We start from the raw sequence: 16,214 nt of genomic DNA, 5'->3' as shown, positions 1-16,214 counted from the left end.
GCTTCCTTAGCTCTCGTCCCCTAACGCCCCTACTCTACTTGCGCTACATTGATGACATCTTCATCATCTGGACCCATGGAAAAGAAGCCCTTGAGGAATTCCACCATGATTTCAATAATTTCCATCCCACCATCAACCTCAGCCTAGATCAATCCACACAAGCGGTCCATTTCCTGGACACTACTGTGCTAATAAGCGATGGTCACATAAATACCACCCTGTACCGGAAACCTACTGACCGCTACACTTACCTACATGCCTCCAGCTTCCATCCAGGACACACCACACGATCCATTGTCTACAGCCAAGCTCTAAGATATAACCGCATTTGCTCCAATCCCTCAGATAGAGACAAGCACCTACAAGATCTCTATCAAGCATTCTTAAAACTACAATACCCACCTGCTGAAGTGAAAAAACAGATTGACAGAGCCAGACGAGTACCCAGAAGTCACCTCCTACAAGACAGGGCCAACAAAGAAAATAACAGAACACCACTAGCTGTCACCTTCAGCCCCCAACTAAAACCTCTCCAGCGCATCATTAGAGATCTACAACCTATCCTGAAAGATGATCCTTTACTCTCACAGATCTTGGGAGACAGACCTGTCCTTGCTTACAGACAACCCCCCAACCTAAAGCAAATACTCACCAGCAACCACACATCACTGAACAAAAACACTGACCCAGGAACCTATCCTTGTAACAAAGCCCGATGCCAACTCTGTCCACATATCTATTCAAGTGACACCATCATAGGGCCTAATCACATCAGCCATACCATCAGGGGCTCGTTCACCTGCACATCTACCAATGTGATATATGCCATCATGTGCCAGCAATGCCCCTCTGCCATGTACATTGGCCAAACCGGACAGTCTCTACGCAAAAGAATTAATGGACACAAATCTGACATCAGGAATCATAATACTCAAAAACCAGTGGGAGAACACTTTAACCTGTCTGGCCATTCTATGACAGACCTGCGGGTGGCTATCTTAAAACAGAAAAACTTCAAAAACAGACTCCAACGAGAGACTGCTGAGCTGGAATTGATATGCAAACTAGACACAATCAACTCAGGGCTAAATAGGGATTGGGAATGGCTGAGCCATTACAAACATTGAATCTATCTCCCCTTGTAAGTATTCTCACACTTGCTTCTTATCAAACTGTCTGTACTTGGCTACCTTGATTATCACTTCAAAAGTTTTTTTTCTCTTACTTAATTGGCCTCTCAGAGTTGGTAAGACAACTCCCACCTGTTCATGCTCTCTGTATGTGTGTATATATATCTCCTCGATATGTTTCACTCAATATGCATCCGAAGAAGTGGGTTGTAGCCCACGAAAGCTTATGCTCTAATAAATTTGTTAGTCTCTAAGGTGCCACAAGTACTCCTGTTCTTTTTGCGGATACAGACTAACACGGCTGCTACTCTGAAACCTGTCATTAAAGTCAAGGAGAGTTTTACCACTGATTTGAGTGGGAGCAATTTGGCCAACACTGAGCCCTTTTGAAAATCCCACTGCTAATGAAGTATTTGCTCTTGCAAATAATTACATCCAAAATTAATAGTGCTTACAATGCTGAAGGTTGAGGGGAGGCCTTTTTCCATAACTGAGCCTAAATTTGTATCCAAATTTGTATCCACATGCTCTGATCTTATTGCTGGATTACACATGGAAAGCCCTTAGTTGTCATACAAAAATCTGTGCATTTCAATGGAATAGTTAGAAGCCAGTTTCCCTTACAAATGAAGGGGGGTGTGCGTGTGTGTACACAAAACTTGTGGGCTCATTTTTAGAGGCCTTTTCAGAAATATGGCCCTTAGGTTACATCCTACATGAAAAAGGGAGAAAAAGAAAGAGACTATTTTTGTTTCCTGTCACATAGCAATGAATTTCACTTAAAAATCAACATTGAATATGAATCAAAGTGAGAACAATTTTAAGAAAGGTCAACTGTTGGGCCTAAACTACTGCCTGTTTTCTTATAAAAATGAAATCACCATTTTTATATTAATATTGACTGTATATATTAAAAGTGTGGAAATGTACTTTCACGATTACTCAATAGCTAAAGTCAGATCACATCCCCTGTAAAACTGAGCAGTACTGGGGAGTGGGTCTAGGGTTGCCAACTTTCTAATCACACAAACCAAACACCCCTGTCCCACCCCTTTCCTGAGGCCTGCCCCTGCCCTGCCCCTTCTCAGAGGCCCCACCCCCACTTGCTCCATCTCTTGTCCCCCATCGCTCGCTCTCCCCCATCCTCACTCACTGTCATCAGGCTGGGGTAGGAGATTGGGGTGCAGGAGAAGGCTCTGGGCTGGTGCGCAGGTTATGGGCTCTGGGTTGGGGGTGTGGACTCTGGCTTGGGCCAGAAATGAGGGATTCAGGGTGCAGAAGAGGGCTCTGGGCTGGGGTGGGGGGCAGGGATGCAGGGGGTGTGAGGACTCTGGCTAGGGTTTGGGGTGAAGGAGGTGGCTCCGGGCTGGGGTCAAGGGGTTCAGGATATGAGAGGGGGTGCGGGCTTCTGCTGGGGATGGGGGCTCTGGGGTGGGGATGAGGGGCTTGGGCTGCAGGAGAGGGCTCTGGGCTGGGGCAGGAGGTTGGGGTGGGGAAGTATGGGCTCTGGGCTGGGGGGGTGCAGGCTCTGGGTGGGGTCAGAAATGAGGGCTTCACGGCTCTGGGCCAGAAGAGGGGGTTGGGGTATGGGCAGGGTGTGGGCTTCAGGAGGGAGTTTGGGTGCCAGAAGGGAAGCAGCCGCCAGGTCCCTGCAGCCCCAAGGTGCATGTGTGACCCTTGCACCCACAGGCTTCGCCCCCTCAGTTCCCATTGGTCGCAGTCCCCAGGAGCTGTGCGGAGCTAGGGCAGGGAAGGAGCCTGCCTTAGCTCCGGGTCCCTGCTGTGCACTGACTGGACTTTTAACGGACCAGTTGGCAGGGTCCCTTTTCGACCAGGCATTCCAGTTGAAAACCGGACACCTGGCACCCCTAAGTGGGTTACAGGGGGCATTATAATAAAACAGTTCTAAGCAGCAGTTCTGAAATTTTCTATATTACAATCCCATTTACCTCACTGTGCCAACCCAGGAATACTCCTCCCATTTAGCTACTATCTACTGAGGACCACCATCCCATGTAGCAAGAAGGAAAGGACAGTATGGTCACCACTTCATGCTATATGTTTCTGGCCCCATTTTGAGAACCTCTGCTCTAAGTTACAATGCCTATTGAGGAATCATTTTGCTAAAATTTTAAATCTTATTGTGTTGTTTTTTTTAAAAAAAACATTGTCCAGAATGCCCAGAGCTTTGGATGGGAAATTTTTTATTATAATTTGTAAAAATCCAAAGGCCAAATTGTGTGACCCAACCAGCACAAAGGCATATGGGGACAGAGTGTGACAGCTAACTGCAATATGAATAGCAGTGCTGGAGAATTAGTCTATACAGAGCCTCTATGTCCTCCCCTCATATATGTGAGCGGGAGGGAACCGGGTCCAAAGCTTCACCTGCTCGATAGACTAGCCAGCTTGTGCCAAGGAACACATGCTATAGCATGTATGCACCCTGCAGTTTACTCCTTCCCCAGAACAGCTGATGTTAAGAGCTGAATGTAAAGAGCTGCACACAAGAAGCCTTTTGCAGTGCACAGCAAGAAGTTTGACTGGTCCTACAAATCTCAGGAACAATCTGCATATCTTGAATGTTCTCTGCTGACAGCTTATCTCTTAATTAAGTATTTATATATATACAGACATGTTTTTTTGGTTTTTTTTTATGGGAGCACTCCTCTAGCAGTGGGGAACCCAGTATGAGTCCCAACCACATGTCTGAGCTGTTCTGCTATCCCCTATTCAGGGTAGATCATATATTGATTATTTGCAGTTATACTGAGAAAGTATATTGGCATGTTCTAGACAGGCTTTTTATAGATATATAGATCTCTCTCTCTCTCTCTCTCTCTCCCCCTCCCCCCCTTTTATCCTCTATCCATTTGTCTCATTGTAGCATCTGAGTGCCTGGTAAAGTGGATCTCACTAACTGCGTGAAGATTTTATGGCTATTACATTATTGGAGGCTTTTCTTTTTTTCAGCTCACAGTTCTAAGAACCAGTGTTTGATTGCTTTCAAATTACCCTTCACTTTCTTCTTATCTATGGAAGAGCACTATTGTGAAGGTTGAGACCCTTGCTGAAGAGTTCATAGCTAATTGGTAAAGTTCTTGACCCATCTGAGAGGTTGAACTTCAAGGCAAGCTCTTTGCTGGAGCACATTGCGTGCACTGGTGTCCTGACATATTGAGACATTCTAATTCTTTGTTCTCCCCTCTCCTTTATTATATGTCAGTAGTCACAAAAGCATGTTGGTATTTTTATATAAAATCTATATTTTTATATTAGCCTATGTAGAGCCTGTCGGATGTAACTCATTTGCATTACACTGTGTTGGATATCTGGGTGCTTCTGGACTCATATTAATGACCTTCCTTCATGAGCTGCTGACCTTCTAAAAATACTCATTTCTAAGACAGTCTCCATTACTCTCATAGTACTTATGCTTTTACAATTGCATAATTTATCTGCTCCTATAAATTTACCTGGTGCTTTAGCGAGAGCCACAGTCTTTAAACTGCATTGCTTTCTACAGCTGTGTGAATGCAGATGATTTGGTTTGCTGACAGTTCTGAAAATAAATGAGGAAAAACATTTACATTGGGTACAACAGTTTGAGTTGTACCCAAACTGAAACACTTAAAAAAATGGAAAATCAAAATGTCAACAAAAATTTTGTTTCAGATCAAACAAAATGTTTTGTTTAGTGCATTTTTAACCTTTTTAATAAGCAAAGGAAATGAATGGCTATATTCACAAAACAGGAGGAGAAAGTGGTGCCCTTACACCCAATAGCACAGTAAGTAGGGCACTCACCTATCATGTGGGAACACCCACTTCAAATGCCTGCTCTGGTGCAGGGATTTGCATCCAGGGATTTTCCCCTCTTCCCAGGTGAATGCTCTAAACACCAGTCTATAGGGTGGGGTACTCTCAATTCTCCTGTCAACGCAGTTCCAGTTTGTATAAAGTACCTTAAATAGTTATTGGTACAGAGTGAGAGAATTACTATAGCCTGGTAGTGGGAGACCCAAATTCAAGTTCTGCTCCACTCAACATTTGATTATCCATAGCTACAACAGGAGAGACTGAAAGCAGCCTGCCCTAGAATAGCTAGTTGCCAGGTCATCCTACTCCCTACCCACATGCTGGATGGTATAGCTATGACAGAACATCAGGGAGCATATACTGCAACCGGTATAGGCCTGGCCCAGTTTGCTCCCTCCTTGGAGCAGCAGGGAGACCAGGAAGGATACCGTGATTCAGGGAGTCAGAATCCCATTCAAAGGCTGCTCCAGAGATAGTGCAACTACATGTTACTCCTTACTGTGAACTAGATGGCAAATTGAAGCGTTAGGGGGCAGGCATTTGTTTTTGTCATACTTCCTGTCAAGCACCTAGCAAAATTAGGGGCACTATGAAACAATAATAAAAGAATTTTAGCAGTTGAATTAGGGGATTTTGGCATCTAATATTCAGTGCTATTTGGTATTCAGCCCACATGCCAATACTTAGCACTATTCATGAGATGTGTATTTGGTATGTAGATGTTCCTATTCCCTCCTCTGACAAGAGGAGCCCTGGTGCCACATTTGAAATTTAAAAGCTTTATTTTAACTAAGATGCTACTTTGCATGCAGACACACTTCATGAGGTGCTGTAAACTCTGCCTTTCAGAGTTTCCAAAGAAGCAGCTGAGACTCTTTTGGCAGGAGTTGGGCAAACTGTTCACAGTCAATAATACATTTGGCAAATCTGACCCTCTATTCCATTAGTAAATTATCTGTGAACAGAGCTTGATTTTTGTTCTCTATTGAAATTTCTTCAAATACATTTCAACCTATAGGGTGCCTAATAAACTAATTTTTTTATAATGTCTTTGCATATGCAATATCGTTATTCTTGGTGTGTGCTTGTTTACCTAAGTCACATGGTATCATTTCTGTTCCTTCACTGGATGGTCAGAACTTATATAAAAACAGTAACAACTGAAAGGCTTCTTGTCTGAAATGGCACAGATACATATTTATACAGTCAAAAGTCTTTCTACCAACACCTAACTAAAATAAAAGTATTTGTCTAGCTCTATTCATGTCCACTATTTTAGATTTTCACAATCTGAGGAAAGAATCTGTTTAATAATAAGATTACAGTTTTTATTTCAGTTTAGAGTAGAACTTTGGACGTGATTAATGCTCAACAAAGCATTTTAAAAGTAGAACAACACTTCTAAATCTTCACATACAGCTGCAGAGCACAGAAAAGAATCTAAAATAATAGGCACAAGGTAGCAAAATACTTCCACTCAACCCATTTATAGTACAAATTTTAAAAGCAGTAATGCATGTTCGTTTAGTTTTATACAAATTTTGCTTAAGTTTTGGATTCTACTTTATGATGATATTTTGAAAAGCACTCAGTGCTTCCATTGAAGTCAACTCCCATTTACTATATCTATATTGAAGATATAGGCCAGCGCTGAGTGCTTGGAAAATCCCACTTATATCTATAAAACTGTGTTGAAACCATGCACTTTTATTTATTATTTCATATTCCATTCTAGTAGCAAATCTCTTGGGAAATCATTTTTTTATCTACTTATTGACATTTGTATTTAAAGTATGCATGTTGTTTAATATCTGTTGCACTGTGATATCTAATTTCATTATCAGCAAATTACTTTGACATAGTACAGGAATATTCTCTTGATATTAGATAACCCTCCATCTTACGTGCTATAATTGCAAAATGAAATATATTTTTCCCTAGACAAATACATTATATAAAATTAATAATAGTGAGATTTAGATATGAAAGTTGGCATTTAGTAGTCAGTAAGACATTTGCTTAACTTTATGTTGTAGAAATTTGACTAAAGATCACAGATTTAGATCCACAGCAGCAGAAAAACTTCTTTAATATTTTCCTGAAAAATGTTTTAAATATTGGAGGTCCAAAACCTGATTTTGGTTTTATCATGATGTCATACGACCATTCTTGATGATGTCATGCCATGCATCATATTATGAAAAATTATAAAACTAGCAACCATAAACTTGTGTGCCTTTATTGGAAATGTGCTCAGACTGCGTAGGCAACAAACTAGGCCTAAACTCACTATAGGGTCAAGACCACCTTCTGCTGAGACACATCCTGGTGCAAGTTTTAAGCCTGGTAGAAAATGAGGTTGCAGCAGCATAAAATAGTGACCACAGAGACACCGAAAGGATTTAAAGTTGCGTTCCCATGTCAGAAACGCCAATTTTCAATACTTTACTAGATAGCATTAACAGACTATTTCTTTAATTGTACTTCATATGAGCCTGACTCCCAGTGGGCCTTATCACACCTGCAGATTTTGCTGTGGTACAGGATGATCTCGGCCAGTAATACTAGCTGTCAGTAATTATACATCCTATCCTCATTGTAGAATGCATGAGGTATTATAACTCAGAGCCTTCACCTGATGAGGTTGCCTTTCAATGAGCTTTGACGATATCACTAGCATCTCTATTATTGTTGAAAGATAAATCATGTACTGTATCACAGTAAGCTAGGCAGTATGCAGTTTTATATATAGATATAGATATAGATACAAAATATCTGGGACTGATATATGGAAGGGGTTTTGCCTGAGGCATTGGATGCTCTATCTTTCTGGTTTAGCAGCCCTGTTTCATGTAGGTGACAACCTCTATGACAGAGGACTTACTTTGTTTCTCCTTTCATTTGTCTTCTTCAATCATTTCAAAAGAAGTGGAGCAGTTCTTGAATTTCTTCATCAGAAGAGTTTCATATTTTTTCTTTTGAAAGTTTTCTGTGTTAGAAACTTGTAGATAGTATGTCATTTGCTCTTTACACAACAAAAATAATATGAAGAAACCACCTGGGCAGAGCTGGGTCCCAAATCCCAGGTTTACTGAAGAGACACATACAATCCAGGCTGGGCTATGTACAGTCAACTGCTCTAATTTGTTCCAGGTGGCTTCTACAGCAGTGCTTCTCAAAGTCGGGCCGCTGCTTGTTCAGGGAAAACCCCTGGCGGTCCGGGCCGGTTTGTTTACCTGCCGCGTCCGCAGGTTCGGCCGATCCTGGCTCCCACTGGCCGCGGTTTGCCGCTCCAGGCCAATGGGGGCTGCGGGAAGGGCAGCCAGCACATCCCTCGGCCCGCGCCGCTTCCCGCAGCCCCATTGGCCTGGGACGGTGAACCGCGGCCAGTGGGAGCCACGATCGGATGAACCTGCGGACGCAGCAGGTAAACAAACCGGCCCGGACCGCCAGGGGCTTTCCCTGAACAAGCGGCGGACTGGCTTTGGGAAGCATTGTTCTACAGCATAGAAAATGGTGACAGCCAGTAGAGGCCTCAAAATCTGTGAATGCTCTTCCAGTTCTTAAATATTTTGCATCCTTGTTTACATCCCTTTCCTATATCAGTTGTATGTCCAGTCTAGTGGCTAACCAAGATTACTGTTAGGCAAGTTCAGCAAAACACCAAATTTTAAGCCAGGATTGCAGAGTATCTGTTGAAAATTATTTTTGAATTAATTATATCAAACAATTGGCATTGGAAACTTGTTTCTAAGAGCAAAGCTCAACCAGTCACCAGAAAGAAGTATGCCATGTAACCTGTGTCCACCCATGCCACGTGACCAATGTGATTTCAGTGGGATTGCTTAAAGTTTGGTATATGCAGAATTACCTTACTGAATTGGGGCCCAACGCTTGAATTATCTGTGATACACACAAGTTTGGGATTCTCCACTTGTGGCTGTATATCATGTGGAAAGGAACTCAGATGCTTTCAATGGCACAATCCTCCCTGAAACCTCCATCCTTCGCACCATTCAGAGGCCTTTCCAGGATCTGCATTGGGAGAGAGGTGGAGATTGAGTAAGCTGGGTGAGGAGAATGGATGGACTAGAGTTGGAGGTGGGGACGTGCACATTGTCCCTCCTCCAGCTCCAAAGAAGATGATACAGCCCAGCAAGGGCTATTATCTTTTCTACCCAATTCCAAAGGAGGCATGCTGCCAGGGACCCGGAGGGGGATGTAGGTAGTCAGAGCCAATGCAGAGGCATAGGGCCTCCATACAAACGATTCTGATTTCCCTCAGATCCCTGTGGATCTGCCAGACATGAGTGCAAGCTCTGAATCCTTTAACACATGTGAGTAAGCCCTGTCCCCCACCTCCATTGGGGAAATATTGGTGATCTTTGTAAGGAAAACCATGGAGACATTTCCTCCCACTGATCTCCCCTTCCCAGGGGTGTCCATAGGAGGGAATAACCTGGTCAGAATAATTATTTACAGAAATTATTCAGCAAATAATTTTGAACAATTATAAATTCTGGAGAATCTTGATCTTTCTATGCACAATTCATCAGCTGCAAGAGAGGCAAATTGTTTAATAAGCTAATTGCTATGAATTAGTCACCTAGCTCTAGAAATGTGAATTCTGTTAGCAATTCAATATAGGGAAGAAGAAATGTCTTTACAATGTAAATGAATGTATGGATTAGTGTTGCTAGCTCTCAGTCATATTGACTGACAGTCTTTTGGACCCGATAAGGTGTTGGGGGACCTGACTGCAGGAGTCCGTTTGATTGATCTAGTGTGCTCAGAGGATGTATTTTTAAATTAATAATAAAAAAAGTCTGTGACTTATTGTACATTTGTAATGGGGTTTTCTTGTAGCAGCAGCTGCCTTTTTGTGTGCCACTTACTGATACTTTAATAGGTCTCTTTCATGTCGCTGACAGGTTGAGAAATGGAGGGTTTATTTCTGCTGTTTTCTGTTTCATCTTTCATTTGTGGTTTATATCATGTTCAAAGAAGTGGCTTAGCTTTTGTATTGCTTTTGTAATGGCCAGAAGAGATTCATTCTTTCTTTCTATGCTTTGAAACTGGGTCCATTAAGAGAAAAATCAAAGATGGTGGAAAAGGTCAGTCTTTCAAAATGTAAATGTAGGTGCAGACTGATGCAGTTAGCTGTCAGTCATATTGATCGGAGAAGAACTTAATTGGGGTATTATGCGTTAGTAAACTTGACTATGATAGACAGTTATGACTGATGTGGTCATTCTCTGGGTACAATACAGGGAGAAAAACTATGTTTATTCACTATACTACTGGTATAAATGGTCTTTGATATCAACTGGTGTAACACTTCTGCCAAGCATTGTTGGCAGCAACAAGGACCAAGTGCAATTATATAGAGGTTCCTCTTAAAATTAACAAACACCAATGGTTCGAGCCCTCACCCAGAAACCTTGGAAAAACTTAGTACCTCTCCTGAGCATCCTTAACAAGGAATACTTCCCCAGTAGCAAGTCCTGGGTAAATAGTTTGTAAAGCAGCTCTTGGTGGCTCCTCCTCCTGTTCAGATGGTAGTAATGAGCCCTACTGTCTATAGCTTCAGGCCACAGAGCTTGAACTGATATGGATGTTTTCGGGCTTTGCACTAATACAACTTTTTTGCTGTCATACTAATTGTATGCTAATAATGTGTTAGCAAACCGTACTACAGGGGTATATTTATGCCCTCCCTCTGGTAGAAATATTTCTTCATGTGCTGAAAGTGAGTGATCAAGCAGGAGAAAGAGCACCATATTTGATATACCTGGGGCATTCTGAAACATGAGAAAATACGATCATAGTAAAATAAATGTACCTTCATCCTATAGGCTATGCCATCTGTGTTGCTGTTTATTTAATAGACTAGCTTTTTCACATGAAAGATCCAGGCAGGGTCAGCTGCTTCAATGCCCTTCATTTCTTAATTCTAAAGGGCTATAAATCATCTGGAAGCAATACCAGGAACTGTGCACCAGCATCAGCAGTGCAGTGAAGAGCACATTCAAATGTGACCTTCAATAATGACCATACTGGGACAGATTCTCTTATGAGAACCAGCCTCTTTCCACCACAGAGGTGGCATTAAGGGGCCAGATTCTGGCCAAAATTTGCCAGCAGAGAATTCCTCTGGAATGGGGAAACTCCCTGCTGGCATATCTTGCCCAGTGGCTGGTGACTCTGCTATCTCCTTCTGGAGTAGAGGGCATGTCAGGGTCAAGAGGGAGTGGGAGGAAGCATGATGGAGTCTGCTCTGCTAGGCTTGTCCTCCACTGGTGTACTCTACTAAGGACTATACATCAATGGTGCATCATAGAGTTGTCCAGAAGTCATGGGGCTGGCTCCATTCTATGCAGCTCTTGTGCGGTAGAGAATCTGCTCCCAAATATCTTCACATACCTGACGAGGGCTCCCAAAGGCATAAAAGGTGAAGCTCTTTCCTCTTTACCTTCTAACGTGCTCAACCACCCAAACATTTCTCAAAACTCGTCTAGCATCTCGGAAAACAAGTAGACCATGAAATGCGCAACCAAATCAACAACAGAGATGGACAAAAATGGGGAAAAGACAATTTGAATGAAAATTTCAGAGACATTTTTCATTCAAGTGTTTTAGACAAAATTTGCAATTTCAGTGAAAGTAAATGTTTTGACCAGCTTTCCTCAATAAATAACAGGCAATTTCAGACTGTGGGTGTTTGCATGTTTGAATGCCAAAGATGAGAGTTCTTCTTGGAAAATCCCCTGCTACCAGCCTGCTCCCCACCAACACGGCTGACCTCAAAGACCCTTTTAGAAAACAGTGCCCATTTTCATTGTATAAGTACCCGCTCATATCACTGAATATTTGGAGATGACACTATAAGATGCCATGCATTCCCGCTGTTTTTTACAACTTTAATTAATTAGTATTGCACAGGGAGAGATGCTGTCTCTCTGGTAAATATGTCTCAGATCATTTAAGATACTATAGGCCCCAAGCTGACCCAAGACAAATTATAATGCCTCACCCATACATTGACTTAGAGCTTCCACTGGAGAAAAACTGCTTGACTCACTAACTTTTCAATGTATGATTGCAAAGATTTAAAGGGGGTGCGGAACACTATAATGTGCCTGTCACGGGGGGCCCTGTGTGTTGAGCGAGGCCGCTGCCATTGGCCCAGTCCGGGGTTGGTGCACCCCATCACACAATCATTGGGACTCCCTGTTGGATGAGGAAATTTCTATGAAGGGGTTTAGGACCCCTGGTGGGGCCCAGCAAACACTTAGTCTATGGCTCCTGACCTTCTAGGCAGGGCAGAGCAAACAATAAGTCTGCAGCCCCTGGGCAGGGCAGAGCAAAGCAAACAGTCTATGGCCCCTAAGCCTCCTGGGTACAGCAGGCAATAGCAGTTGGGGGCTTTAACCCTCTGGGCAGGGCACAGCAAACAGTCCGTCTGTAGCCCCTACAGGGGGCAGAGCAAACAATCAATCTATGGTTGTCGCTTCCAGTAGTCACACCTAGTAGCAAATGTGGAGGGGTAGGGGAACCAGGGCCCACCCTACTCCACTGGATTTTGACCTAGGGTGCTATGAAGCCGGGAAATTCCCAGTTAGAGGTTCAAGCATTGGCTTCTACTTCATTTCCTGGCTCATTTCCTACCACAAGGAACATCTCTGGCATCTCCTCGGCTGATAACTGCTCAATGTCCCAGTCAGTCTCCACAGACAGCTGGTCCTCCACAGCATAGTCCAGATACACAGTCCTTCACCGCTTGGGGAGCCATAGGTCCTTCCTCCTCCTCAGCTGGCCCAGACTAAGCTGGGCTGCTTCCTTTTATCTGTCCCTTCCACATGGAGCATGCACAGCAGGGGTAAGAGGGCGTGGCCTCTGGAACCCACAGTGATTGGTCCAGTCCCAGTGGCCCATAGTGGGATTGGTTTACCCCTTCAAAGTGCCATTAACATCATTTTGTTTAAAACTGCTGGATTTTAGTTTTCATAGATGAATTTTATAAACTTTTGTTTGCTTTTATAGAAATTGTCAGGTAATTTTCAGTATGCATGTTTAATCCTTTAATAGAATTCCTCCTGAAATGTCTTTGTTTAATCATAAGCCTTCTAAGAGCTACAAACAACTCCCCTTGAAATCAGTCGAAATACTCCAGTTAAGACAAGGGAGGATGGCAGGGAGTCATCTTCTGATCTCAGTTACATCAGCATAAATTTGCAGTCATCCACCCTGACCTTACTGGAGAATACACTTTACATTTACACCAGCATAACTAAAACAAGAATCTAGCCCTGGGAGTTGAGGGCATTCAGCAGTTCTCAGAAGGGTCTCAGAATTATCAGAATCAACCTCTGCATTAGGAAGCTGATACCTAATTAAATGGATTTGCACTATTGTGGCTCCCATAATGTGTGTCTATTGATTTCTCCTGACTGGCAAACTTAAGATTTAGGTTTACCATACTCTATTTGAACTGCATTGTCGTGATGGGCACTTAGCATTACATTAATTTTATTTTATTAATAGACTTCCCTATGGCTCTCATCAGAATATCACATAATCATAGAAGAGCCTTTCACAAACAATTAATATGTGGGAACTATAAAAGTATCATTATCTTCATTTTACAAATGAGGCTCTGAGACACAGAAATGTGAGTGACTTGCCCAGATCACACAGGAAGTCTGCTGAAGAGCCAGGAATTTAACCCAGATCTTTTAAATCCTGGTCTAGTGGCTTATCAAGACTATATTTCATCTTTTTCAATAGCTCTGGCTAGGAAACAGAAGTGAGTTTTTAATGGCAAGACTAATGGTATTAAAGGATATACCATTTAATAGGAGGACTTTGACCATTACTGATTTTGTTAATATGCTCCTTTGGTACTTATGATGCTTTTTTACCAGCTTAAATAATGTTTTTATTTTGTGGGCTTTTATCAGCTCCTAATCATAAAATTCTGGCTCTTAATGGAGTCCCATAATTAATATTTCCCTGTGCAGTTCAGAGGCGAGAATTGAATAGAAAATGGACTGTAGTTATATTCTAGTAGACATTAAAGTGGTCTGCAAAGAAAAAGTTTAATCTATTTCTCATATTTGCCCTGTTTGAAACATTTTGAAATGTGCTTAAAATATGTAGGTCTGAGGCTTAGTTTTCTTTCAGTGTTTCTTAAAGTGTCCAGGATGCTCACCAGTGCTGCCTGCTGGAATTATATCAGTAACAGACTGGCACAGTCTTGCTTTCGTTTGCCAGTTTAGTGTAGCAATCTGTTCATTGTCCGCAGTGACAGGAAACCCCTGCTGAAATATAAATAAGATTATAACAGCAATACACTGCAGGAGAAAGCACCTGGAGATTTTACTCAGCAAGAAGGTGCTGGTGAAAAATAATAATACCTTCTACTACATTAAGTGTCCTTTGATTTAAATGTATATATTTTTAATGACGACATTCCAGTTTCAAAATCTTGCTAAACTTTGGGTCAAAGGTTGTAGGAGAAAACTAGAAAGAATTAATCCAATTTAGCATAGACAAGCTGAACTTCTGTTGGCTACAAGATAAAAATTAGGCTTTTGGGATAATGCCATGTTTACAGATGTACTGAGTCATTCATCAATGTACTGAGCAATAGTATACCCCACATAAATATTTTCAGCAGTAATATTATTAGGCTTGGCCTATTCTGTACTTCCTTAATGTGTTGGTAGTCCCAGTTCTATTCCTATGGCCTGATCCAAAGCCTATTGAATATCTGTATATCACAAAACTACCCTCAAAATTTACCAGGAAAGCCAAGAATTGAGTAGGCATGAAAATTCATCTATCCTCTCACCTCTGTATGTAAGGGTTGAGACAGATGGTTAGAAAATATTTTTATTACATAGAAAATTTTGACAAATTTCATTTTCATCAACATTTTCTGCAGAAAATATTAACTTTTAGATAAAAAACAAAATCAAGGTTGTTTGGTGTTTTGTTTGTTTGTTTGTTTGTTTGTGGGTTTTGGTTTTATCAAACCCAGATGTTTATAGTTTTCTGACCAGAAAAAAGTCAAAATTTTCCATTGAAGTCGGACACTTTTTGTGACAAATTTCATTTAATTGGGAACCCAATTTTTCATTAAAACACTTTTGGTAGAAATTTTGTTAATAGCCCCAGGTGAGGCATATTAGCAGGACAGTGGAAAAAGAAAAAGGGAGGTGCATATTTTATTACCAGTGTTTGAGCTTTCTGTGATCTGTGTATAAACAGATAAGCTCAGACATCTCCAGGCTTTTAGGGACCCTGGAGTACCTTTCACAAACATTATATTTGCTAAACTAGAAAGAACCTCAAATGAAAACAAATCTCACTTAATTGTGAAATTATGTTTAAGAAATTCTAATTATCTTCCTCTAGTAGTCTTTTGGTGATATTCACATTGTACTAAAATGTTTAGCAAAATCAAAATAACATGGCTGCAATTTTAACTTTCTTTCAACCCATAAGCAACATTAATTTAGAAAATAAATTACTCATGTCTAAAAAAGGAATAGCCAATATGAAAATTCAAGAATCCTTTCCCTCTTTAATACATTTTACTGAATTGACTTATATTCCTTGACCTTTTCTTAGCATCCTACACATGTTCTTTAGATAGCTTAATCTCCTTTATAATATTTTATATGCTGCTAATAGTTCAGGGTTTTTGAATGGCAATTGGGCTGTAGCCCATGAAAGCTTATGCTCTAATAAATTTGTTAGTCTCTAAGGTGCCACAAGTACTCCTGTTCTTTTTGCGGATACACACTAACACGGCTGCTACTCGGAAACCTGAATTCTAATTTAGTTAGCTTTTTATATGCATGACATATCGCTTACAAAGGTAAGTTTTAAACACTTCAAAAACTGTGCATCTATTCAGGAAGGTATTGATATCAGTACCATAGCAGTCAATTTAGGTTTATAAGATGGGTGGCAAATGTTCAACACAGTTCATGGGGATTTGGTTGACTGACTCCAATTAACATTAATGAGGGTTTCTGAGGTTAGATTCTTACATATCCTACTGAAAAATTACCCAAGAGTACCCAGTGATGTTTACTGATTCCAAGTTGGTAGGTATTGCACAAAAGGTTTTTTTCCCCCCATTGGGTATATTTGGAGTTCTTTATTAATAGGCATAATGGCTAAAAATTTAAATGACCTTTTCAAAGGTACCAGCTACTGATCCATGGCACCCTTAGCATAGCCATTGATATAAAC

This window comes from Terrapene carolina, unplaced genomic scaffold (genome assembly GCF_002925995.2).
Source record: "Terrapene carolina triunguis isolate 2854851 unplaced genomic scaffold, T_m_triunguis-2.0 Scaffold23, whole genome shotgun sequence".
Lineage (NCBI taxonomy): Eukaryota > Metazoa > Chordata > Testudines > Emydidae > Terrapene > Terrapene triunguis.
This window is presented reverse-complemented; position numbering follows the sequence as displayed.